The 25,549-nt window shown below is 52.2% G+C and overlaps 1 protein-coding gene across 1 annotated transcript in view; it reads left to right on the forward strand.

Moving 5' to 3' along the window:
• The first annotated feature begins 7,454 nt into the window (after positions 1-7,454).
• The window catches only part of P2RY8 (P2Y receptor family member 8), a 44,659-nt gene continuing 26,564 nt past the window's right edge, over positions 7,455-25,549 (forward strand). The window contains exons 1-2 of the mRNA XM_078064702.1: positions 7,455-7,558; positions 7,754-7,978. The gene's annotated coding sequence lies outside the window, so the exon portion shown is untranslated. The remainder of the gene's footprint in view (positions 7,559-7,753; positions 7,979-25,549) is intronic.

Genomic DNA, 25,549 nt, shown 5'->3' on the forward strand with positions numbered 1-25,549 from the left:
GCACCCGCGAGCTCGTCTCCTTGCATGGTCTCATCGATGCCAACCCTGGAGACAAACGGCCACCGTCAGATGGGAGGGCCAGATAGCGCTCTGCGTGCGGTGCACGGGGCGGAGGCTGTGTGGCTTCCCTTCCTGTGTCCTCGCCCCGCTCACGATGACGACAGGATGTACCCCGAGCTGCAGAGATGGAAAGAGCTGACTGGACAGGACAGCAGGACAGCACGCTGCGTGGTTCCTGCAAACCCACGCAAGGGGGGCTCGGCGTCGCCGCCGCCTCTCGGGGTCAGGTTCGTTCGGAAAGGTGATGCTGGTACGGGATCACGACCTGAGCCGAAGGCAGACGCTTAACCGACTGAGCCACCCAGGCGCCCCCCCATCCCTTCACTTTTTGTCAGAACCGCACGGAGCCCCGACTTCTCCCCTCCTACCGCCGGGCGTGAAAACATCGCAGGAATCGGGCAGAAAACGGGCTGCTCGAGGTCCCCCCAGGCTTGTCCCAGCAGGGGCTCGCCCAACGCACGCTTCCTTGTTTCTCCCACCCCTTGCAGCAGAGGGAACCGTGGACTCATGGGGATCTCGGGGTCCCCATTTCCCACAGACAGACGTCTCTATCGCTCTGCACTCACCTGTGCATGGTGACTGTGCCCAGAAGCAAGGGCTCGCCGTTAAGAGGAGCCGGGGTGCGTGCACACGCCCGCCCTTGCACCGTGTCCCGTTTCCACTGCCTGGAGGAGCGATCCAGGGGTGGCACCTCAGGACCCCTGAGGCGCGGGGGTGTAGTGCTCACCCTGGGTCTGCACAGACCCCATGCACAGCCGGGTGTCAGGATTCACGGTAGTGATATCCTACAGAGTCCCCGGGAACCCTGAATTAGCCAAAACTGCAGCAGGGTCCCCCGTGGGGGGGCACCATGGGAGTCACCACGTTTCCATCAACCCGTCCATACATAACCCTCATTTATGGTGTTTCTGCATAAACTCACCTTATTGAATCCCCCCCAAAAAACCCCCAAATAAACAAACCCAAAAACATGGCTCTAAATCAACCGCCAAAGGACACTTTTCAGCAGCGTGAGCCGAGAAGAGAAGGCAGGACATCACCTCCTTCAGCCCCACTGGGAATGTGCCCGGCGGGGGCTCCCATTTTTGGACGCTTTGCCCGTGCTGGAAAAGGACCGAAAATCACCCAATCGAGTGTTGATTTTGGAGGTTCCAAATAGATTGTGTCTGGTGCACGGATTTGCAAATGTGGGATTCACCCACAGTGAGGATGGATTTTAGCTCCCCGGGACCGAGTCCGCGGAGGGGCGTTGAGGTTGGACTGGGACTCGGCAGGCTCGTGACAGGTGCACAGCGGAGTCTGAATGGCGGATTCATGATCTCTTGGCGGAAACTAGCGTCCACGGGCCCTTTGTACGTGAGGTGACATCAGACCGTTCCTGCCTGAGGGCCTCGTCCCCAGCATGGGGACGGGACAAACAGAACGGGGTCCCTGCACACGGGGGAGTAGGACTCGGCCACAAAAAGGAAGGCAGCTCTGACACCTGTTGCCGCCTGGATGGATCTGGAAATCCCGGACGCCCTGTGCGAGACCCAGACGCCCAGGGACAAACCCTGCACGATGCCGTTTACAGAAAACGTGCAGAATCAGAAAATGCACAGACAGACAGCAGGCTCCTGGTGGCCGGCAACTGCGGAGGGGACGGGGGCTGACTGCTCACAGGGACGGGGTCTCCTTCCCAGGAGGGGGATGTATGTGTTCCGGAAGCAGACGGAGGTGGTGGTTGCAGAACATTGCGAATGTACGAAACGTACTAAATGTCCCTGAGTTGTGCACCTTGGACTGGTGAGTTTTCGTGTTGTGTGTATGGAGGTCAGGTTCACAAAGGCACACGAGGGAGAAGAGCCCTTGTCCCCATGTCCCCTGGGCAGCTGCTCAGCTCTGGGTTCCCTGGGCTGTGACGGTCGCTCCGAGCCACCTTGCACGTCTGCCCACCTGCTCCCTGCCGTGCTCCGTCCCAAGGGATTCATGCTCCGCCTGCTCTGGGGACCAGAAATCTGAGATCCAGGCGGGGCAGGGCTGCTGAGATCCAGGTGGGGCAGGACCACTGAGATCCAGGTGGGGCAGGACCACTGAGATCCAGGCGAGGCAGGACCACTGAGATCCAGACGGGGCAGGGTCGCTGAGATCCAGGCGGGGCAGGGCCGCTGAGATCCAGGCGGGGCAGGGCCGCTGAGATCCAGGCAGGGCAGGAGCACTGAGATCCAGGCGGGGCAGGACCGCTGAGATCCAGGCGGGGCAGGGATGCTGAGATCCAGGTGGGGCAGGACCGCTGAGATCCAGGCGGGGCAGGACCACTGAGACTCAGGCGGGGCAGGGTCGCTGAGATCCAGGCGGGGCAGGACCGCTGAGATCCAGGTGGGGCAGGACCGCTGAGATCCAGGCGGGGCAGGAGCACTGAGATCCAGGTGGGGCAGGACCGCTGAGATCCAGGTGGGGCAGGGCTGTGCTCCCTCCGAAGGCTCCAGGGGAGAGTCTCTCCTGCCTCTTCCAGTCTGGGGCTCCAGGCGTCCCTGGGCTCGTGGCTGCGTCCCTCCCGTCTCTGCCTCTGTCTTCACGTGGCTTCTCCTCTGTGTGTGTCTCCTCCTCTGTGTCTTATAGGGACACCTGTCCTTGGATATAGGGCCACCCCGATCCAGGATGAGCTCTTCTCAGATCCGTTACTAATCACACCTCTCCATACCCACAGGCTCCAGAGGTTCCCACTTGGACATAATTTTCAGGCTCCCCCTCTTCCAATTCAAACCCGTGCACCTTCCTTTGCAAAATGCCATTCCCACCCATAAGCGGCAGGTCATCGTGCCGGACGAGAGGGTGCAGCATGGCGGGCACGAGCCCGAGCCCCCTGTGGCCTCAGCCCCAGCGGGGAGCGGTCAGCTGGGCTGACGGCACGGCAGCCGCGGGCAGAGGAGGGGGATGTGCAGGAAGTGCCTGGAGAGCTGTGACAGCAACGGTTGCCATCAGGATGTTTCCTGCTCGCCCTCATCGTGCCCCCAGACAGCTCCCAGGGAGGCTGCCGCGTGCAGTGACCCGGGCACAAACAGGCCGACTCCCGGGCTTCATGCTGAAGCCAATGCTCGCGGGAAGCCAAGGCGTCCTGCACAGGAACTAGATCTGGCCGGACGGACAGTCCTTCTGCAGACCCTCTAGGTCCCCGTGCGCCCCAGCCACGGCCCCTGGGCTCCGACAGAACCCAGGTCTGACCACAGCTTCCTGCACGCAGCCCCACTCTGCCCCCACGGTCACTCCTGGCTGACGTCCCTGGCCACCCGAGGTTGCCACAAAACCCAGTTCTGACCACAATGAGGAAGTCGGCCGCAGGGATGCTGACCAGGAGGCTGCTTTCCTACCACAAGGTCGGACCTCAGAAGAGGGCGGGCTGGCACAGCTCTTTTCCTTTTCCCGCCCTGGATGCAGACATGACGCCTGGTGCTGTGGCAGCCACTTTGCGCCATGAGGCAACAGACGGGGGAGGATGCTAATTTACCAAGAAGGGTGGTGGAAAAGGATAAAAAGAGAGGGGTCCTCGATGACATCATGAAGCTGTCCACCCCACCCTGGAGGGCTTGTCTCTAGATTTCTTATTAAGTAAAAAAAATAATAATAATTATCGTCTCGTGGATTCAGCCACCAGCTTTCAGGACTTGCTACTGGAAGCCTTCTTAATGAGTCATTCTTTGTGCAGAGAGGACGGACATGCTTCTCCAGCCCTCACTTGAGTATTGCACCTGGGTGCGAAGACCCCTCTCAGTGGCCAAGGAGATGGGGTCCCCTGAGTCCACTTAGGATCTGAGACACAGTACATGTCTAGAGACAATTTCAGCTTTCGGAAGGTACTGTGGGGTGTGTGCTTGTCCTGGAGACGCATGAGGACACTAGGTCCCTGCCCTTTTGTCTGGGGTGCCAGGGATTGAAACATGAGTCCCGTACAAGACACTCGAGTGCCCTACAAGATGCGGAAGGAGCTTTGTCAACCCCACTTTGTTTCCCGCTGAGAGAAACTGTCACCCAGAAGGACCAGGTGCTCCCGGTGACTCCATCCCAGGCATGAGAGCAAGTAAATGTGCCCCCACCCGAGGACAGGTTCTCTCTGATCCTCCTCAGTCACACTTCCCTCCTCCACTTCCCTGTGTCCCACACTGTCCATGGGCACCTTCTAGGGGCTGACAGGCCCAGGGGCTGCTTCTGGGGGCTTGCACGCTGGGGACAGGAGGGCGTGCGTAAGAAAATGACTGTGCCGTTGGCAGGTCAGGGGAGCCATATGACCGACATGACCGCCCCCTTAGCAGGTGCAAGTGCCCAGCTGGGGCTTGGGGGTCTTGGGGTGGAATCCCCCACGAGAAGGGAACTCATGACATTGGAAGGAACTGGGCTGGGGACCAGGGCATCTCAGCCTGGCCTCTCTGTCCCCAGCTGGGGGCCTTGGGAGGGCAGCCGTCAACATCCCAGGAACATAGGCATCCATGCCAGATCTTAACGGGTGCTCGGATGACGTGCAGCCTGATTTCTCAGGGCGTGAGCTGCTATTTCGGGTCCTGCTCTCCCTGCGGGACCTGCAGATTCCGCTAAGTTACTCAGAATCCGTTCCCGGCTCCCCAGGGCACATCCGGTCCCTCTGGCTTCCTTGGAACCAACCCCAAAAAGCCAGCTGCAGGGACTCAGTTGGCCTGTGTGCAGCTGGTCCCTGGGCAGATGAATTTGACATTTCTGGGGTCTAGGACACCTTTCAGACCCCGTGAAGGAAATGAGTCCCTTTCTGTGCAAGGTGCACAAACACACAGCACGACCACCAGAATATGCATCGACAGCCAGCCTCAACTTACGAAGCTTTATGCTCAGGGTCCTCACTGGTCCACCTGAGGTCAACCACGTGCATGGGGGGGCCACAGAGCAGGGCTCAAAAACTCAGCCCTCAGGCCTGATCTGGCCCCCACCTTGCTTTTGTAAATAAAGTTTTATTGGAACACTTCTGTGCCCATTTGGTTTTTTTTTTTTTTTTTTTTTTTTTTTTTTTAAAGATTTTATTTATTTATTTGAGAGAGAGAGAGAATGAGAGACAGAGAGCATGAGAGGGGGGAGGGTCAGAGGGAGAAGCAGACTCCCTGCCAAGCAGGGAGCCCGATGCGGGACTCGATCCCGGGACTCCAGGATCATGACCTGAGCCGAAGGCAGTCGCTTAACAACTGAGCCACCCAGGCGCCCACTTCTGTGCCCATTTGGTTACATATCGCCTCTGGCCACTCTCATGACAACCACAGAGTCCAGGGAGCTCAACGGATGCCGAGTGGACCTCGAAGCTTAAATATTTAGCATCTTCTTCCTTACAGCCAAAGGGTTGCAACCCCGAGCTAGAGCTGCATGCTCACAAAGAGGTCTCGACTCCAGGACACGGCCTTGGACGCATTCAGTCAATGAAGACGGATTCAGCAGAGATGTATTCACCTCATCCTTTAAAAACCTTAACTCTTGCCATGGGATTGTTTTATGATTGGCCGCTGCAACCTGCCCCCTTTGGAACTGACAGGACAGTGGGTGCAGGTGAATCCCACCTGGTCTGTTTCAAGATGAGAGAACTTACCTCAGGAAGATGAAGGTACAGTGAGTCACTCAGAGTCCTATAGATCATATCCACCCAGTAGGCCCTACAGATCCAGGATCTAATAGATCCTATTGATAAAGATCCTATTGATAAATACCACCATCCCCCAGCAGCCTGACAGCCTGGACTCTCGAATGGCGACCGTCAACACTGTCGTGGGAGAGATGTGCCCACCCCTTCTGCAACATCTCAAGGCCTCATCCTCTGTGTGGGGCCAACCCCTCCTTCATGCGTGTGGACTTCCAAAATAGGAGCACCACAGTCTGTAGAAGCATAACATACATAAGTGGATAGATAGAAGGATGGATACATGGGTAATAGTTATAGGTAAATAGATAGATGATAGATAGATAGATAGATAGATAGATAGATAGATAGACAGATAGATAGATAGATGATAGATATGATGGATGGATGGATGGATGGATGAATGGATGGGTGGATAGATATGATTGATAGATAGATAGATGATAGATAGATAGATAGATAGATAGATAGATAGATGATAGATAAATAGATAGATAGATGATAGATAGATAGATATGATGGATGGATGGATAGATGGATGAATGGATGGGTGGATAGATATGATAGATAGATAGATAGATAGATAGATAGATAGATAGATGATAAATAAGTAGATAGATAGATGATAGATAGATATGATGGATGGATGGATAGATAAATGGATGAATGGATGGATGGATAGATATGATAGATAGATATGATGGATAGAGAGATAGATAGTTTTGATGGATGGATGGATAGATGGATGAATGGATGGATGGGTAGATATGATAGATAGATAGATAGATAGATAGATAGATAGATAGATAGATAGATAAATGCTTATGATGGTTGGATGGATGGATGGGTGGATGGAAGGAAAGATGGGTGGATGCATAGATAGGACAGATGATAGAGAAGATAAATATAGATAAGTAGATGATGGCTAATAGGTGATTGATAAGTAGATAATACATAGATACATAGATGATAATTGGATAAATATTGATAGGTATTGTTAGATGTATAGGTAGATATTAATAGATTAATAGGTATAGCTAAATATTGATAGATATTAATAGTTATAAATTATCGATACGTATGGATACGCAGATGATAGAATTCACATGGAGATTAAGATGACAGGTAGAAATAGATAAACGGTTGATAGGTAATAGATGGCCGATACTTGGATAATAGATAGATGCCTAGAAATACGTGAGATGATAGAATAATACAGATAATGACAGATAGATACAGTCTACAGATCGTATATCGACGATAGATAGATGACAGATACGTTCAGATAAATGGAAAGTCTATGGAATGCAGATCGATGGATAACCCTGCACCTCCCCGCGGAAGAGCGGCCCCGTGACACCATCACCAGGTCCCCAGAAGTGACTCAACATCCACAGGACACAGGTGCGGGAGCTCAGAGCTCGATTCCCTGGTATATCTTTCCGGCAGCTTCCGCATCTCTCCCGCCGCACGCAATGTGGTGAATTCGCCCTGTTGCATTGTGGAAACGTCTGCCTCTGCCCTCCAGCCCGCCGCCGCTCCCCGCCGCTGTGGATGCCGACCGGCCCCCCCGTGGGACATGCAGGGAATGAGCCAGGAAACCCCCGAAGGCGGGCGTGGCTGTCGCTGCCCCACGGCCGGGCTGTTCTGACCACACACCAAAAGATGTCGCAGTGCACACAGCTTTAAGAATGCAAAAGGAAATATGTTCTGCTAGCAGTTTTTTTCACTTTTTTTTTAATAAAAAAAAAACAGGAATTAGCTCTGTCTGGGTGGGAGGGCATGCTTGTTTCTCTGCCTCTAAGTTAGGAGGATTGTCCTTGATCCCCGCCCGCGTGCACGGGATTGCATCCGGCAGGCGACACTCGCCGGGTGGGCAGGGTCTCCCCACGGCCTTTTGAAAGTAGCCATGAGGTCGAGGCTGTGAGGCGGGCACCCCGCCCCGGGCAGGGCGGTGGGTGAGCCTCATAGGAGGTGGGGGGCCCCATGGGCTCGGCCCTCGACAGAGCCAGCAAGCGAGCAGACGGTTACTTACACAGGAAATTTCAACACGGGTTTCCTCTCTAGCAAGCCTGCCTCCCAACCGTGGCTGCCGCTCGGAGGTGGACCCTGGAGAATTTGCATTTTGCAACGGCCAGGCCATGCCCCCGTGAGACCTGCCGGAGCAGGACGGGACGGCCACGGATCACTCAGGGCACCTCTGTCCGCCCAGCTGGCTTGCAAAATGAGGACTGCGGACTTCCCGACACCAGACACTGAGGCACCGCAGTGGGCGGCCGTCTGAGACTTCAGGTGAGCCCTCTGCCCTGCGCTGCGTCCCTGCATTGTCGGGAATCCCGGCGGTCCGGCGGGGACGGGGTCTCAGCCGTGCAGACGTGGGTGAAAGGGGGTGGTGCCCACCCAGCCAAGCAAACCCCCAGAGAGTGTGCAGAGCCGCTTAGCCGGGAAACCCTCCTGCGAACACTCATCTGGTCCAAGGCACCTGGGCCGGCCGAGCGGGGCCCTGCATTGGGCGGGCAGTTGGGGCCGCCACATTGACAGCCAATGCAGGGGGCCTCGAACGGGGGGGCGGGGAGGCCCTGAGACCCCGCAGACGAGCCCAGGGTGCCGGATCCTGTAAAACCACGGGGCGTTTGAGTCTGTGCCAAGATGCCCCCCAGCAGCGTCTGGGGAGAAGAGGGCTCGCGGCTGGAGCGCCGGTTGGTCTTCGCTAGGGGTCAGTCACACTGGGTCGCAAGGAGGCGGAACCCCAGGCCACGTGCTTCTGCACCCAAACCGAAGACCGTTTCTCGGGGTCCTTGTCCTGTTTGTGCCATGCGGACGGTCAGGGGCGGGGCGCTCACGCCGGGTGCTGAGAAAGGGCATCGCCCCAGGAAGAAGCCCGTGGCCGTGGTGGGGATCGTGCCCGCGGGGCCGGACATTCTCGGATGTTTCCATGCTGGAGGAAAGGCAGGGCGTCGGGGCACGGCCAATGCCAACGTCGGTGCAGGGAGGGGGGTGTGTCCCTGGGAAGGCGGCCCCCAAATCCTGGTGATCGGGTCTGGGGAGGCAGATGGGACCCAGGTCCCCGGAGGAATAAGGAGGATGGATGTGAGCCTCCGGATGGTGCTTGGAGAAGCGTAGGTGGGTCTGCTTGCCGTGGGAAATATCCCCGCTTAGCCACACCCAGGGAGGCAGGCAGGGCAGCTGGACCCTGTGCAAGGCTCAGCTGGGACCCCCGACCCAAGCACACCCTGTGTTGCCATGTTCAGGACAGGGGGACAGGGAGAAAGGGATGGTTGGTGACAGGGTAGCAGCGCACAGTGGGTAAAAGCTGACCACCGCCCTCCTGGAGATGCCCCGTGACCGGGCAGACGAGCCCTTCCACCAACCCACATCCTGGGGTGTTGCTCCGGGTCCAGCCCCTCAGTCTGCATCTCCTCCTCGCTGTCACCACTGGTGGGCAAGGCACTGTGGCTGGGACCCTCCCTTTCACATCCCCCTTCATGTCCCTGGAGGCAATGGGGTAGGCGGGCAGGATACGGGGACCCAACATGCACCTGCCACCTCGTTCCGCCTCCCCGACTGAGGACGGGGCCTCCGGGAGGTGACCCACATCTGTCACGGCCCCTCTCGTCTTCTCCCCGGGGCCAGCAACACCATAGGGAATCGTGGCCCTGTGACCAAGCTCAGGGAGCAGCTACGGGGACGTCCCCGGGGACAGCGCTGGGCTCCCCCCAGCCGTGTGTGTCAGCCACACGGACGGACACGGGGTGCGCCTTCTCTCTGGAGCAATGAACGGATCCCGCAACTGTGTGCTTCTGAGCCAAGCCGGGATCTCCGGGGTGGGGGAGGACTGCATCCCCATCATTCCCCTGCTCCACACGGGGAAACTGAGGCTGGAAGAGGCGAAGGAGGTCGCCCAAGCACACGGGACCCAGGCTTTCTGCCTCCAGAGCCCGACCGCTAGCCTGCCATCCCATTGATCCAGGCACTGAAAAAGTCATCGTGTGCCGGGCTCAGTGCTGAGTGTTTCCGGGAGGGGGAGAAGAATTCAAAATATTGAGCTGCAGACCTGGGTTGCAGGTTGCAAGGATTTGGGGTGGGAAGAAATCCGGGAGGGCTTCCTGGCAGAGGTGGGGCTCGCCAGATCAATGTGTCACCAAGGATGCCGTGAATGGGAGCGGGGGCAGGGATGGGCTCTGTGTGTTCTGGGTGTGGCTGGGGACGAGCCCAGGAGGAGAGTGACATGTTAGCACCCCGCCCAGAAAAGCCATGGAAGCTTCCGGCACTGCTGAGAATTGTGGAGCTGAGCTTTACAAAGAGATCGGGTTGGGGGGTCCTGGTCTGAGTGCCAGGATGAGAGCCGGGTGGGCCCGAGGAGACAACACCACGCACGCAGGTGGAATCTGTGGTTTGCTAGCAGATGACAGGGGCTGCACCAGAGGGGAGGGCGTCCCCTGTGACTCCCAATGGCTGGGAGGCAGGGAGGCATGGACCAACGCAGGACCGTGCTGTCTGTTGAAGGTGGTGCTTTTTGTGCAGCCGCTGGTGCTGGCCGGACCCCCAGAGAGGCTCATGAACGGGTGCTGGGCTGATGGCAGGGGCCCTGGGTAACCTCAGTATTGTTTACGGGGGGACCCTGACAGAGAGAGGGGCTGTGGGAAGACAGGGGCAAGGGGGTGTGTCTTGGGACAGAATCAAGTGTCAGATACACAGGCGAGGGCACGGTCTCTCTGATATGGCACGGGTGGCATTTGGGCTGGGTTATTCTGTTGTGCGCTGTATGGCATTGGGTGGCATCCCCGGTCTGCACCTGCCAGATGCCAGTACCATTTCCTCCCCTCAAAGTTGGAATGTCCAGAAATATCCCCTGGGGGGAGGGGCAAAGTCATGGCTGGTCACAAACCACCATGATAGATGATAGATCGATGGATAGATAGATAGATAGATAGATAGATAGATAGATAGATAGATAATAGGTAGATATGGTTAGACAGATGGATATATAGATAATGGATGGATGGATGGATAACAGATAGCAATGGATGGACAGATGGATAGAAAAATGGAGGAATAGGTAGGTAGATAGATGATAGATATAGATAGATAGATAGATAGATAGATAGATAGATAGATAGATAACAAGTAGATATGGATAGACAGATGGATATATAGATGATGGATGGATGGATGGATGAATGGATGGATGGATGGTTAACAGACAGATATAGATGGATAGATGGATAGATAAATGGAGGGATAGATAGGTAGGTAGGTAGATAGATAGATGATAGATAGATAGATAGATAGATAGATAGATAGATAGATAGATAATAGACATGGTTGGACAGATGGATATATAGATAATGGATGGATGGATGGATAACAGATAGCAATGGATGGACAGATCGATAGAAAAATGAAGGAATAGGTAGGTAGATAGATGATAGATAGATAGATAGATAGATAGATAGATAGATAGATAGATAGATAACAGGTAGATATGGATAGACAGATGGATATATAGATGATGGTTGGATGGATGGTTAACAGACAGATATAGATGGATAGATGGATAGATAAATGGAGGGATAGATAGGTAGGTAGGTAGATAGATAGATAGATGATAGATAGATAGATAACAGGTAGATATGGATAGACAGATGGATATATAGATGATGGATGGATGGATGGTTAACAGACAGATATAGATGGATAGATGGATAGATAAATGGAGGGATAGATAGGTAGGTAGGTAGGTAGGTAGATAGATAGAGTCTCTCATGCTAAGTCAGGGTGTCTCATCTGTGGCTGGATCCCCCCTCTGATGTGGGGCATCCTGGGCACTGTAGGGTGCTGAGCAGTGTCTCTGTTCTCCACCCACTAGATGTCAGGAGCATCCCCACAAGCTATGATACCCCAAACTATCCCCAGACATCACCAAGTGTCTTCTATGGGGCAGAATCACCCCCAATTCAGAGCTGCCGAGGGAGAGGATGAGAAGGAGCAAGGGACAACACAGCCAGAGGGCTGGGAGGAGAAGCAGGACCATGTCACATTCTCTGGGTCTCAGGAAGAGAAGTGGGCTGGGCCAGGGTGCTCTGGGACACTTTCTCCCATTTCTTAATGTTCTGCTGCATGCTTTTGTTTCTGGGATGAAATCATAGTGGTGATAGGGCACAGAGGTGATAGGGCACAGAGCTCATGTACAAAATAAGCAGAAGCAGGCCACACCCAGGGAGAAATGAGCCAGGGTTTACTGTGCACTGTTCCCGTAGGAAAGTCTCTGTGGTGTGTGTGTGCTATCCTATAGCACAAGATGATCTGACCAAGAACAAAACCTGGCTTGAACAAGTGGCATTTTTATTAATAAGGCAGGAAAAATAGGAAAACTTTTGTAATATTCTGTGCCACAAAGAGAATGGAGAAAGTGTGTGGGATTAGGAGGCCTGGCTTCTGGCCAGCCTGGTCACTCACTGCCTTGGATGTGTCCCATCCACCAGAATGTGCAGTCCCCTCCAAGTACCCTGCAGTTGGAGGCACTGAGTCTCCATATGTGTTGCAGGGGGAGGGGATGGAGCAAGGCCACCCCTTCACTCACGACAAGGACAGACCAGCAGGCACACATGTGGGATGGGATGGGAGAGAACCCAGCAGTCATGGCCATAGGCAATGAATGGGTAGGGTAAGTGCATATGCTGTGGCCTTGTAGATGACACCAGAAAAAATCACCATGAGTTTAGTAATTGATGGATGGGTCAGCGGATGGATGGATGGATGGATGGATGGATGGATGGATGGATGGAAGGATGGATGGATAAAGGGACAGACACATGGGTAGATGGTTAGATGGATGATAGATGAATGAATGGGTGTGAATGGATGGTTGGATGGATGGATGGATGGATGGAGGATGTATGCATGGTGGGTGAATAGGTGGATGGATACATCATGGGTGGATGGATGGAAGGATGGGTTTATTGGGTGAATGGATGAATAAATGGAAGGATGGATTGATGGATGGATGGATAGATAGGTAGATAGTATAGATGGATAGATGGATGGAAGGATGGATGAATGGATGATGTATGGATGGATGGATGCATGAGTGAGTGGGTGGTAGAATGGATAGATGATAGATAGATAGATAGATAGATAGAATAGATGAATGGATGGATGGATGGATGGATGGATGATGGATGGATGGGTGAGTGAGTGGGTGGAAGGATGGATGGATAATGGATGGATGAATGTGTGAATGAGTGGGTGGTAGAATGGATAGATATAGATATAGATAGATAGATAGATAGATAGATAGATAGATAGATAGATAGATAGCTGGTATAGATGAATAGATATATGGATGAATGGATGGTTGGATGGATGGATGGATGGATGAATGAATGGATATATATATGGATGAATGGGTGAGTGAGTGGGTGGAAGGATGGATGGATGGATGGATGGAATAATGAATGGATGAAAGGATGGATGCATGGTGGGTGACTAGGTGGATGGATACATTGTGGGTGGATGGAGGGAAGGATGGGTTTATTGGGTGAATGGATGAATAAATGGAAGGATGGATGGATAGATAGATGATAGATGATAGATAGATGATAGATAGATAGATAGATAGATAGATAGATAGATGATAGATAAAATGGTGAGTTGTATCTCAGTGTAAAGCAGAGAGAGCAGAAGCAAACAGCTGTCTGATGCCCGTGCTCTTACTTCCTCACCCCGGGCTATAAACACTCTGCGGGACACATTGCCAGTGCGCTGGGTGCCACAGCTTCTGAGTCACACTCACAGGAAGCCGCTGAAGGGGCGTTCCTGAAAGCCCCACCACAAGATGCCCGTCCCTAGCTACGGCTGGCCCGTTTCCTTCCCTGAGCACTACTCCCTCCTAAATAAACATGGCCATCGCCACTTGTAAACAGGCATGCAAATAGCAGACAGGCAGAGTTTCTGCCCGCGGGGCCGGGCACAGCCCGGTGTGGGCAGTCCCCCGTGTGCAGAGCATCCTCCCGCTGTGCCTTTGATTTCCAGCTCATGCCAGCACCATGGTGACCTTCCTCACCACTGGTTCCATGCTGGTGCTCTGTATGGATGCCAGGCTCTGCGCGCATCGCCGTTGGTGAAAACGGATCATAGGGGAGAGAGGACGGGAGACCAGAGAGATTATTAAGGGACCAGAGAAATTTTTAGGAGTGCAGACTTTTGGGGAACAGAACTTATTGGAGATACATGGCAAAGATCGTGGGCCTGTGATCTGCATTCCGGGATCCCACTGAGGTCACAAGGACCGGCTGAGTGCGCTCTGCCCGAGCACATTAACAGGTCCCGTGTGCTCAGGCACGATGACCCCACTCAGAGCGTTTGACCTCTACCCCAGCCCAACACAAGAATTACCCTTAGATTCTCTTTCCTACTGAAAATAGTTTCCATCTTGCTCAGCGCATCAGACAACTTCCAGAGTGCGTTATACTTGTCCTCAGACTCCGTGAGGAGGGACATCAACCCCAGGTCAGGCGCCCAGGACTTCCCGTAGGGCACTCGGAGGGCACAGGATGGGTGGCTCCTGAGCCCTTGCCCGGTGCCTCCACGTGATGCGTGACATATGCATGGCATGCTCAGACCTTCTCCTTGGACATTCCCTGCTGCCCTGAATGTCTAGCTTCACACCCTCCAAGCACAACCCAGTCCCAGCCTCACAATGCCATGCCTACCTGTCCACCAGGTGTGAACCGAACACCCCATCCCACCTTCTCTGCACTCACCTAGCAGCACACCAGGGACTCCACCCCATTCCCTTGCTCCGTGACCACTTCTCTTCTTCTGATAGTGAGTGTGTGCAGTAGCCCACAACACGCTGGGGTACCACCCACCGTGTAACACCTCATACACCTGGATGGCACGCCCCACAACAGGTCCCCGTTTAAACACAGGGGCCACATGACACATGGACCTTGAGGACATGATGCTTAGGGAGAGAAGCAGACACACACAGTCACATCGTGTGTGCTTCTATTTATAGGAAATGGGCAGAACATTTCTGTGTGCAGCAAACCTGGCAAATGTACAGTGACAAAAAGCAGATTATCAGTGCCGGTGGGAGAGGTAATGAGGACGGGGATGTCTTAGTCCATTGGGCTGGCCATAACAAAACACCACAGGCAGACATTGATTCCTCCCAGTTCTGGAGGCTGGATGTCTGAGGTTAGGGTGAGGCTGATTCTGTATTTGTGGGGATCCCGCTTCCTGGTCAGCAGTGACCTCCATGCTCCCTGCAAAGGGAGGGAGTGGAGACATCAGGTGTCCACAGAAGCACCGCCAGTGGCTGACTTGGCCTGGGGATTAAACAGAATGTTGCTTACTGTCCAAGTGTTGGGGGCCGGGTGACTAGCCATGTAGATTTGCCTGGGAAGCAGAGGGTCCTGAGAGGCAGGACTTTGGGGGCCAAAATGGGGACAGTCTTGGCAAAATGGGTGTAGTGGGTTGAACGGTGGACCCCCAAAATATATGTCCATGTCCTAATCACCCAGAACCTGTCAGGCTTATGGGGAAATACGGTCTTTGCAGATGTGATGAAGCAAAGGATGTGAGATGAGCTCATCCTGGATCAGGGTGGCCCTAAATCCAATGACAAGTGTCCTTCTAAGGTACAGAAGAAGAGACAGAGACACAGAGGAGAAGCCACGTGAAGATGGAGGCAGAGACAGGAGGTGTAGATACAGGATAAGACTGGATAGATAGCTAGATAATAGATATAGATAGATAGATAGATGATAGATAGATAGATAGATAGATAGATAGATAGATAGATAGTCATGCAGATGGATAGATAGATAGGCAGATGGATAGATAGACGGATGGATGCATGGATGGATGGATGGATGGATAGGTAGGTAGGTAGGTAGATAGATAGATAGATAGATAGATAGATAGATAGATAGATAGATATAGGGATGGGTGGATGGATGGATGGATGGATGGATGGATGGATGGTCCTGCAGATGGATAGATAGATGATAGATGACAGATAGATAGATGATAGATAGATAGATAGATAGATAAATAGATAGATAGATAGATAGATGATAGATAGATAGATAGATAGATAGATAGATAGATGATAGATAGAGATAGATAGATAGATAGATAGATAGATAGATAGATAGATAGATAGATAGATAGATAGATGATAGATAGAGATAGATAGATAAATAGATAGATAGATGATAGATAGATAGATAGATAGATAGATAGATAGATAGATAGATGATAGATAGATAGGTAGATAGATAGATAGATAGATAGATAGATGATAGATAGAGATAGATAGATAAATAGATAGATAGATAGATAGATAGATAGATAGATAGATAGATAGATAGATAGATAGATAGTCATGCAGATGGATAGATAGATAGGTAGATGGATAGATAGACAGATGGTTGGATGGATGGATGGATGGATGGATGGATGGATGGATGGATGGATAGGTAGGTAGGTAGATAGATAGATAGATAGATAGATAGATAGATAGATAGATAGATATAGGGATGGATGGATGGTTGGATGGATGGATGGATGGATGGATGGTCCTGCAGATGGATAGATAGATGATAGATAGATAGATAGATAGATAGATAGATAGATAGATAGGCAGGCAGACATAGTCTCTCATGCTAGACCAGGACTTCTCAGCCTCAGCACTACTGAAATTTAGGGCTGAAGGACTCTGAGGCTGGGCCCCATGTGCACTAGGGTGCTGAGCAGCATCTCTGGTCTCCACCCACCACATGCCAGGAGCACCCCCGCACTCTAGTGTGACCAGCAGAAACAGCCCTGGACATTGTAGAGCATCCCTTGGGAGGCCCAGTCACCCCCAGGTAGAAATTCCTTCACCAACACTGAGCCTGGTTGGGCAGGAACATTCCCTATATCTCATGCGCTGATGGTCCTCAGCATTGAGGGACACTGGGCTCTCCTTGGAGTCTCAGGGAACACCCAATTATATTGACCAGAAAAATCCCCATATGTTGTATCCAATGCAGTGTACTAATACCGAGGCCAGCCCTGGGGGTTCTTCCCCCAAACCGCAGGGTGTCTGCCTGGGGCTCCATGATGAGGATGGATCAGGCACAGCCTCTGATCTCATGTGAGGCCCAAGATGTGGCAGGTGCAGACCACGTGCCCCTGGAGGGTCCCGACATGCGCCACACACTGTGTGGTCTCACCATGAGTGTGTGTGTAAGGTGGGGCCTGACGTGGGTTTGCATCTTCTATGCAGATCTTCAAACACCACCAGCTGTGAGTCTGACCATGGCCACGCTGTGACCTAAGGCTTAACCTCTATTTCCTTTTCTGTGACATGACAAGAGTACTACTTTCTCTCCCCTTGTCTTGAGGATGCTGGACTAACACTCAGGCCTCAGGTGATATAAGACCGCACAGGTACAAGGAGCTGACCCCAGAAATGAGATGCCCTTGAACAGTAGGACCGCCAACAAGCTTGGTGGTTTCAGGCCATTGGGTCACCTAACCTCAGCTTAGCGACCTGTATGATGGGTATATCATCACTCCACGGGGCTTCGTGAGTTCAGTCAGCTCCGTGCCTCCATCATAGGAAAACACGATAAATTATGAAGCATGCATTATTAGCTCCATGATGGTGTTCTCTTATCAAAGCTGAGGTGGGTGGCAGTGTTTTCACTGCCCCTGATCCGTGAGCAACAGGGGTTGATGCTCCGCAGGACTCAAGCGAGTCAAGGTGAATCCGTCATGGTCTTGAGGACATGCCCAGGGCACCCTCCATCTCCCCGTCTTCTGGACCCTCCTGGCTTTGCTCAGAGGCAGGTGCACCTGGAGAGGGGACTCCCGGACATTCCTGGTGGTGGGACAGATTTCCAGGGCCCACATGGCTTCTGATTGGAACACCGATGGACCCAGTCCCTCAAACTTTTCCCAAAACCAAGCTGTCGATCTCCATAGCCTTGCCCACCCCCTGGGGCCCCAAGTCTCTGATGCTTCTGGCAAAATCGCATCTCAAGGTCTGCCCATGCCCCATCCATGTTGAGCTGCCCTGATTCATGGTGGGTGCTTCCAAGTTACCTGATTCTGCCATCCATGGAGAGTCTTGTCCTTGAAGACAGGGTCTGGCTGGAGGGGAACGTGCCAGTTCAAATGCGAGATAGGTCATGTCTTTGGAAAGCAGGGGTCTCAGAGGTCAGAGAGAGAAATGCATTCACCTTCTGCATGGGGAAAAATTAGGATTGGCACCTAGGGTCTTGCTTCTCTGAGGGATTGTGTATTGATCGAGGTTCTCAACAGAAGTAGACGGTGGTGGTTAGTTTTATGTGTGAATGTGGCTGGACCTCAGGATGTCCAGATATTTCGGCTAACAGGCCTCTCGGTGTGTCTGTGTGAGATGAGCATTGCATCAGTGGACTGAGTAAAGCAGACGGCCTTCCCCAGTGTGACTGGGCCTCAGGCAATCTTGCAATCCTTTCTCAACCTGAGGAAAACAGAAGGTGGGTAAAGGAGAATTAGCTCCTTCTGCCTCACTGTCTCCAAGCTGAGACATCTGTCTTCCCCTGCCTTCTGACGGGAACATACACAGGCTGCTCCCTGGGCCTCCAGCCTTCAGACAGGAAATCATGGGACATTTTACCCTCCACAATCATGTGAGTCAATTTCTTTAATAAGTCTCTTTATATATATGTGTATATATCCTACTGATTCTGTTTCTCCAGAGAATGCTGACTCCTACAAGAGCCAGAAGGTTGGAAAGATAGATGATAGATAGATAGATAGATAGATAGATAGATAGATAGATAGATAGATAGATAAAATCAATGGATAGGTAAGTAGGTAGGTAGATAGATGGATGGATGGATGTAGGGATACATGGATAGGTGGTTGGATGGATGGATGATGGATGGATGGATGCATGGATGGATGGATGGATGGATGCATGGATGGATGGATGGATGCATGGGTGGGTGGATGGATAGATGGATGCATGGATGCATGGATGGATGGATGGATGGATGGATGAATGGATGGATGGATGGATGGATAGATGGATGGATGGATAGATGGATGGATGGATGGATGGATGGATGGATGGATAGATGATGGATGGATAGATGGATGGATGGATAGATACATAGATGATGCATGGAAAGATCTATGTCTACCTATAGGAGAGACAGAGACATATAAAGGGTAGACCAGCAGGCAGAGGCTCAGGGAAGTGCTGATGCTGCATCTTGAGTGTGAAGACCGTCTGGACACAGAATTCCCGCTTCTTTAGAGGAGGTCAGTCTGTTTCCTCTTAAAGCCTTCAACTGATCAGACAAGACCTACGCAACCCCATTATGGAGGGCCACCTGCTTTACTCAAAGTCCACTGACTGAAATGTTAATCCCATCTAAAAGAAATACACACGGCAACACGTCGACTCGTGTTTGACCGCAGATTTGGATACCGTGGTGCAGCCAAGTGGACTCATAACACTCACTGTCACATGGCGGCAATGCAAAGGGGGCTCTTTCAGGGCACCCCCACAGCTCCCAGTTGAGGAGCTGAGCTTCTTTCTTCCTTTGTGCAACAGACCTTGTGGCTCATCTTACAGGTAACAAGGGCACGAGGGAACGCGGTTTGGTGTATTTTGGCTTTTGCACTAATCTTTGTGTGGACATATCTTCTCCTTTCTTTTCTCCCCCCAGTTTTATTGAGATATAACTTTGCATGAGCCCCAGGTAGACAACATAATAATACAGCATGGGATATATATATGGGAGCACGGTTTCAAAAGGAAATGGAGAAGATTTGTTTGAATCGATAAACACAGTTTTCTGTTACTAAGTTTTAGGAGGGGGTAAGAAAGAACACTCCAGATGGTTTACATGGTGAAACCAAGAAGAATTAGAACCAGTTCACTGGCAAACTCCTCTTCTTGTGTTTTCTTAATCTGATAGTCCTCTGAGCTTTGTCACTAGAAACCAAAGTGACATCTTTCATTACGTCTGCATAGACTCATCAGACATATCAGGACAGGGTAGCGCAATCATTCCATTCTCTTCCATGAGGTGAATGTTGTGAAATCCAGCAAGTGGGTAGCATACGTGGTCATGAAGACCCCAAAGATAAACAGAGAGGCCCACTGTGGGATCCTTGGCCCTGTCTTCAGAGAAAGATAAAGATCTGCTTCTCATGATCTCATCAGTTTCACAACAACCAGCCCACTGGCCTCTACACCACCCAGGAAACCCAGCCCTTCTCCTGCCTCCGAGAGGCCCTGCAGTTCACAGTGGGAGGCGGGGCATGGGGTTCTGAGTCTGCAGGAGCACACGTCTCCCTGGTAGCAGCCTACAGCACAACAAAAGGATGCGTGTGCATGGGGAAGTTGTACGTAACTCACTAAGTAGAGACCCCACAGAACAACAAGGTACCTAGTTAGAGAGGTGCAAGAGCTACGTGTGAATGCAGAAAGGTTGCCCATGTAGATACGGGACTGCGTTATTATGGGCTGATTTCCATCCCTACAAAATTCAGCTGTCGCACTCCTCACCCCAAGACCTCAGAATCTGGCCTCAATTGGAAATAGGATTTTTGCAGATGTAATGAGGCAAGATGAAGTCACACTGGAGTAGGGTGGGTCCCTACTCCAATACGACTGGTGTCCTTAAAAAAGGGAGAAATTCGGACACAGACAAACACACGGAAGGACAACCATGTCAGGACACAGGGGAGAAGACAGGGTCCGCACACCAAGGAGAGAGGCTTCAGGAGGAACCAGCCTCAGCCCCACCTGGATCTCAGACTCCCAGCCTCCAGGACTGGAAGACATAAATGTCTGTTTATTATTCTGTGAGAAAATAAATTGCAGACTCAGGTACTCCATTATAGCAACCATAGGAAACTCATACAATCAACAGTTGGGACAATTTCCTACACAGCATTAGGACTCCAACCACTGCGGTTTTCTTCTCTGCTTCCTGCCCTAACCTGCTATTTCTCAGAAATGGAGAACAATCCCACAGAGGAGAGAACACCACCATCACCTGGCCGAGGATGGCTTGTCTCCATTGCAACCCTCGCTGGCCTCTGAACTCAAGTGTGGTCTGTGGATGGCTTTCAGGAGGGACTCTTCGTATCCAAGACCACCTCCAGCTGGAGCCTCGTCTGGAACAGACGGATGGACATGCACTGCTCCATGGCATTCTCTCTCCCACCAACTATCTAAGGGGGTACCCCATGGGTCAGAGGCCATGAGAAAGAATGTATGGGCAGGCCTTGGCCTCAGGCCACCCCAGATTTCTTTATCTCAACTCCAGACCCCACGGGCATAAGGATTATCTCCGTTTGGTGACTACCGATCTCTGCCCTCAAGAGAATTGAGCTGGAAACAAATAACGAACAGCTGACCAGAGCTTCATCCCCTGCTGGACCCTTCCAAATAACCCACGGGCCGAAGATTGTGATGAAAAGAGAAAAGATTTTGAACGAATGATGTCTCCGGCAGACATGGCCCCAGAGATGCCCACATCCTCACAGATGCTCACGTCCTAATCCCCATGTGGGTAGGCAGAATAATGTAGGTACTTCCAGAATCTGGAAAAGACAAGGAAACAGATTTTCCCTTAGAGCCCCTACAAGGAGCCAGCTCTGCCGATACTTGGACTTTTAGCTGGGGAAACGGATTTTGGGCTTCTGGCCACTATGGTGGTAAGAAAGCAGATCTCTGCTGTCTAAAGCTTGCGGTCTTTGTTACAGTAGGAAGCTCACACAAACGATAATTAAGACACAACGCATCGAAACACGTAAGATGGATCCAAAGTGGTGAAAACAGGCAAATTCATAGCCACGAATCCATTCATTAGACAAGAAGAAAAACCGAATGCCCACGGTCCAAGGTTCTATCTTAAGTACCTGAAAAGAGCTAGCTCCAACCAAAATAAGGTAGAAGGAAGGAGATGATGAAATGAAGAGATCAGTAGAACAGGGGGAAAAAAATGTACGGGGGTTGGGGTGGGGGGGGAGAAAAAATGTGCAGAGCTGGTCCTTATGCCTGTGGGATCCAGAGTTTACGTAAGACTAGCATCTGCATCATAGGGTTGTTTTAAAGGTTGAATACGATGCACCTGTTCAAGGCTGGCTGCTAGGAAATGCCCGGTAAACGCCCACAATTTACAATCAGGTGCTCCAAAGCAAGTGATACCTAGCTTCGTGTAAACACCCTGTGAAGGTAACGTACATTTGCTACTAAGACCATCGCTGGGACATTATCTGCCTCCTGTCCGTACCCATCTCAACAAGGAAGAGAAAAAGAAACCAAACAACTCTTGCAACACTGATAAGATCCAAGCCCAACGGTTAATTTTCGTGATGAATTTATTAAGTGTTTAATGTATTTGTGTTTTCTTCACCGTGCTTAGGACGATAATGACTTCAAGGCACCCAGGTTTGTTGTAAGCAGGAAAGCTACTTGGGGGCAATTGCTGGTGGAACGGTAACTTCTTGCTCCCACCGTCTGTGGGGGGTTTGAGTCGGGGGCTTGGGGGTGGGCACATTCCCTGTAAGATGCTTCCCCCTCGGCTCCCTCACGAAGCTGTTTAACATTTCGACACGCATTTACAGTCAACAACAAATCAAAAGCGGTCTCTCGGACAAGTGCTTTTGCACGCTGCCCCCTCCCCCCAAGTCCCAGTTGACACCCCCTCCCTCTCCTTGCGTGAAGATTGAGCGCAGCAGGGGGTCTTCAAAGTGAGATGCCCAGGGCGCCAGAGACCACCAGGGGTGGGGTGGAGGGGAGGAGGGAGGTCCCCCGCACACGCTTAGTTTTAAAACAATCAACTCGTGACAACAGAAATAAGGTTGTTTCTTTTCCAATCGACATTCAGCTCAAATGCAAGCTCAAGAAAGTTCTAGAATTCCGGGTGAACAAGAGAAAGCAAGCCCTCCTGCAGGACAAATCGTACTCTTACGCATGTCCCCAGTGGCCCCAAAGGAGATGCCCACCTTCTTAATATTCAACCCCAGGTATCCCAACCCTGAAGGGTCCTGTGTCACCCACCCAGAGGCACCTGTGTGGACGGCCGGGGAAGTGATTCACTCACAAAGCAGGTGCACGGGGCCCATGCAGGGGAAGCTCTGCATTCACTGAAGCGGTGGAAATACGGGTATTTTCAGTTTATCACGCTTCCCTCCTCCACGCCCCCAAGAAGATAGAGCTCCCGTTGGACACACTGAGACTTCTCAACATGGCGGGATCATTTCCCACTAGTTTCAAGATTCATGGGCGGGAATCCCACCGACGAAAGTGTTGCACAATTTCCTCCAAACCTGCTACTCTGTGAGTTAGCAAGCCCTTATTGGAACAAATCCTAGCCTATCTGCTACAGGGACATTGAGTCCTCCTCCTGGGGGACCTCGTAAGATGTGTGGTGAATTCAGCGCCTACTGAAAGCGAAAATGCGATGGTAGATGGATCTTCTGCTGCACGAATGTTCCCTTTTACTCGACATGTGGGAAAACCTTGACCACAGTTCACCTCATTCGGGAAGTCATGTCCCATAACGTTTTTTTTTACTGTTAGGTTTAATAATCGTGGATCAAAGCGTGTGACAGATTTATGTCCCTTGCATATATTTGACCACAATGGCCCCTGAGTCAGAGGGAAAGCCTTTCAGCAGGGAGGGCTCGACGGACAGGAAATGAAACACACGTGTGCATCTCAGTACGTGCACCTATTTTTGTTGTCATGACTTGGATGGGATCACAGCCCAAAGAGTTTCGAGCACGTCTCTAAGACACCAGGCTCAGAATCTGCAAAAGCACTGATAACTACAAAAGGCAGTTTGAGGAGAGGGGAAAAAAAAAAAAAGTGAGATTGCCCAATCTTTAAAAAGACTTCCTTCATGGGTTGGTTAAATACATGGTACGGTGTATAAAGCTGATTATCGCTGGACACGCCTTCAAAACGCTCGGCCAGCGTTTGCATTTTTAAACACACGCTTTGTGCAGAACGGTTTGCATCTCTTAAAACTTAACGGTGTTCCCTGCTAATGGCCCAATTGTTTAAGACTGCACAGAGAAAGCCATTTGGGCTAATTTCCTGGGCCAGGCATAACAAAGGACTTCACATGGGTGACTTAAACGACGGAAATTCTTGCTCTCCCAATTCTAGGCCAAAAGTCGGAGATCCAGACGGGGAAAGGCTGCTGAGATCCAGGCGGGGCAGGCCTGTGCTCCCTCCCGAGGCTCCAGGGGAGGGTCCTCCCTGTCTCTTCCAGCTTCTGGGGCTCCAGGTGTCCCTGGGCTCATGGCCACGTCCCTCCCATCTCTGGCTCCGTCTTCACATGGCTTCTCCTCTGTGGGTGTGTCCCCTCCTCTGTCCCTTATAAGGACACCTGTCCTTGGATTTAGGGCCACTCTGATCCAGGATGAGCTCATCTCAGATCCTTCACTTCATCACATCTGCAAAGACCCAATTCCCCCATAAAGCCCCATTCACAGGCTCCGAGGGTCAGGATGTGGACATATCCTTTTGGGGTCAGCTTTCCAGCACCACCGCCCACAGTATTGCAGGCCACGAATTGGGGTTTGCAGGCACAGAGCTCTCCAGCAGGGTGCGTGTGGGGGAAACTTTCTGCCCCTGAAGGTGAGCAGAAAGAGGAAGCGGCAGGAGGTGGGACCAGTCCCTGGCCGGTCGTCAGCAACCCCAACGCCATGTTAGCAGTGCAGGGCTGAGCTGAGAGCAGCTGAGAATAAGGATCAATAAGCCCACCGTCTCTGCAGTCTGCCCTTAGGGACCCCATTCCACGCACAGCCAGCCTAGAAATGGCTCGACGTCCAAATATAGAAGTGAAAGCCAAACAGAGACATGGGGACGGGCGAAGGTCTGAAAGCTCCCTCCCAGGGACGCTGCCAATGTCTTCCCGGGTCGGACATCTGCGGCCCCTGCAGTCTGGTCCCGGGAATCACCGTGCAACCCCCGCCCCTCCTCACAAGGTGTGTGAGCAGAGGTGGCCCCCCGAAACTCAGCCAGCCAGCCCCAAGACACACACCCTCAGCCACGTCCAGGCCCTGCACAGCCCTGTGGCCAGTGAAAAGGTCAGGGTTGAAAATCCCCACCTCCTGTAGGACAGAACCGAGATTTTTGCCTCGCCCAGGGCTGCCGACGGGGATCACTTCCCTCCTGGTGCGCGTGTGTGGGTCTCTCTCGAACACCCCTCTCAGAGGGTGGCCAGCTTGTCTCCGCTGCTGGGGACTCTCCCGGCTTAGCCCTGAAAATCCCTCCTCCTGGGAAGCCCCTGGGTCCCCACCAAGTGGGCCAGTCGCTGGCCACAGCCGAGAGCCCACGCCGGCCACCCGGAGGACCCGACTCCGGGCGTGGGGAGCGAGGTGGCGTCCAGGCTGACGGTGCTCCGGGAGGCCAGGGCTGGAATGACACCTGCTAACGTGACCGTAGCCTCACCTGACCCCTTGCAACCTGCTTTGATCTGGGGACTCCAAGCTGCTCCTGACCCTAAAAAAAAGAAGCACCCACCGCATTTAGGTTCTCTCCCTCCCGCCTGCGTCTGGTACTTGCAAGCAGCAGCGTTTACATCAGGACACCAGCCAAGCCAGGATTCCTGTCCACCCTGCTGAGCACAGAAGACCCTCATCTGTGCGGGCAGCGTCCGGTTATGAGACTGTCCGCAGCAACCGCAAGGTGTCACGGCAGTGGCCCCTGTCCCCTCACCCCCAGGGGGCGATACCTTTGCTGTGTTATGCTACTTTTATCTTAATTTATTTTATCTCCGTTTATTCTTTATTTTTTTTTCTTTTTGTGGTAAGAAGGCTTCATATGAGATCTACGTTCTC

This window comes from Halichoerus grypus, chromosome X (genome assembly GCF_964656455.1).
Source record: "Halichoerus grypus chromosome X, mHalGry1.hap1.1, whole genome shotgun sequence".
Taxonomy (NCBI): Eukaryota; Metazoa; Chordata; class Mammalia; order Carnivora; family Phocidae; genus Halichoerus; species Halichoerus grypus.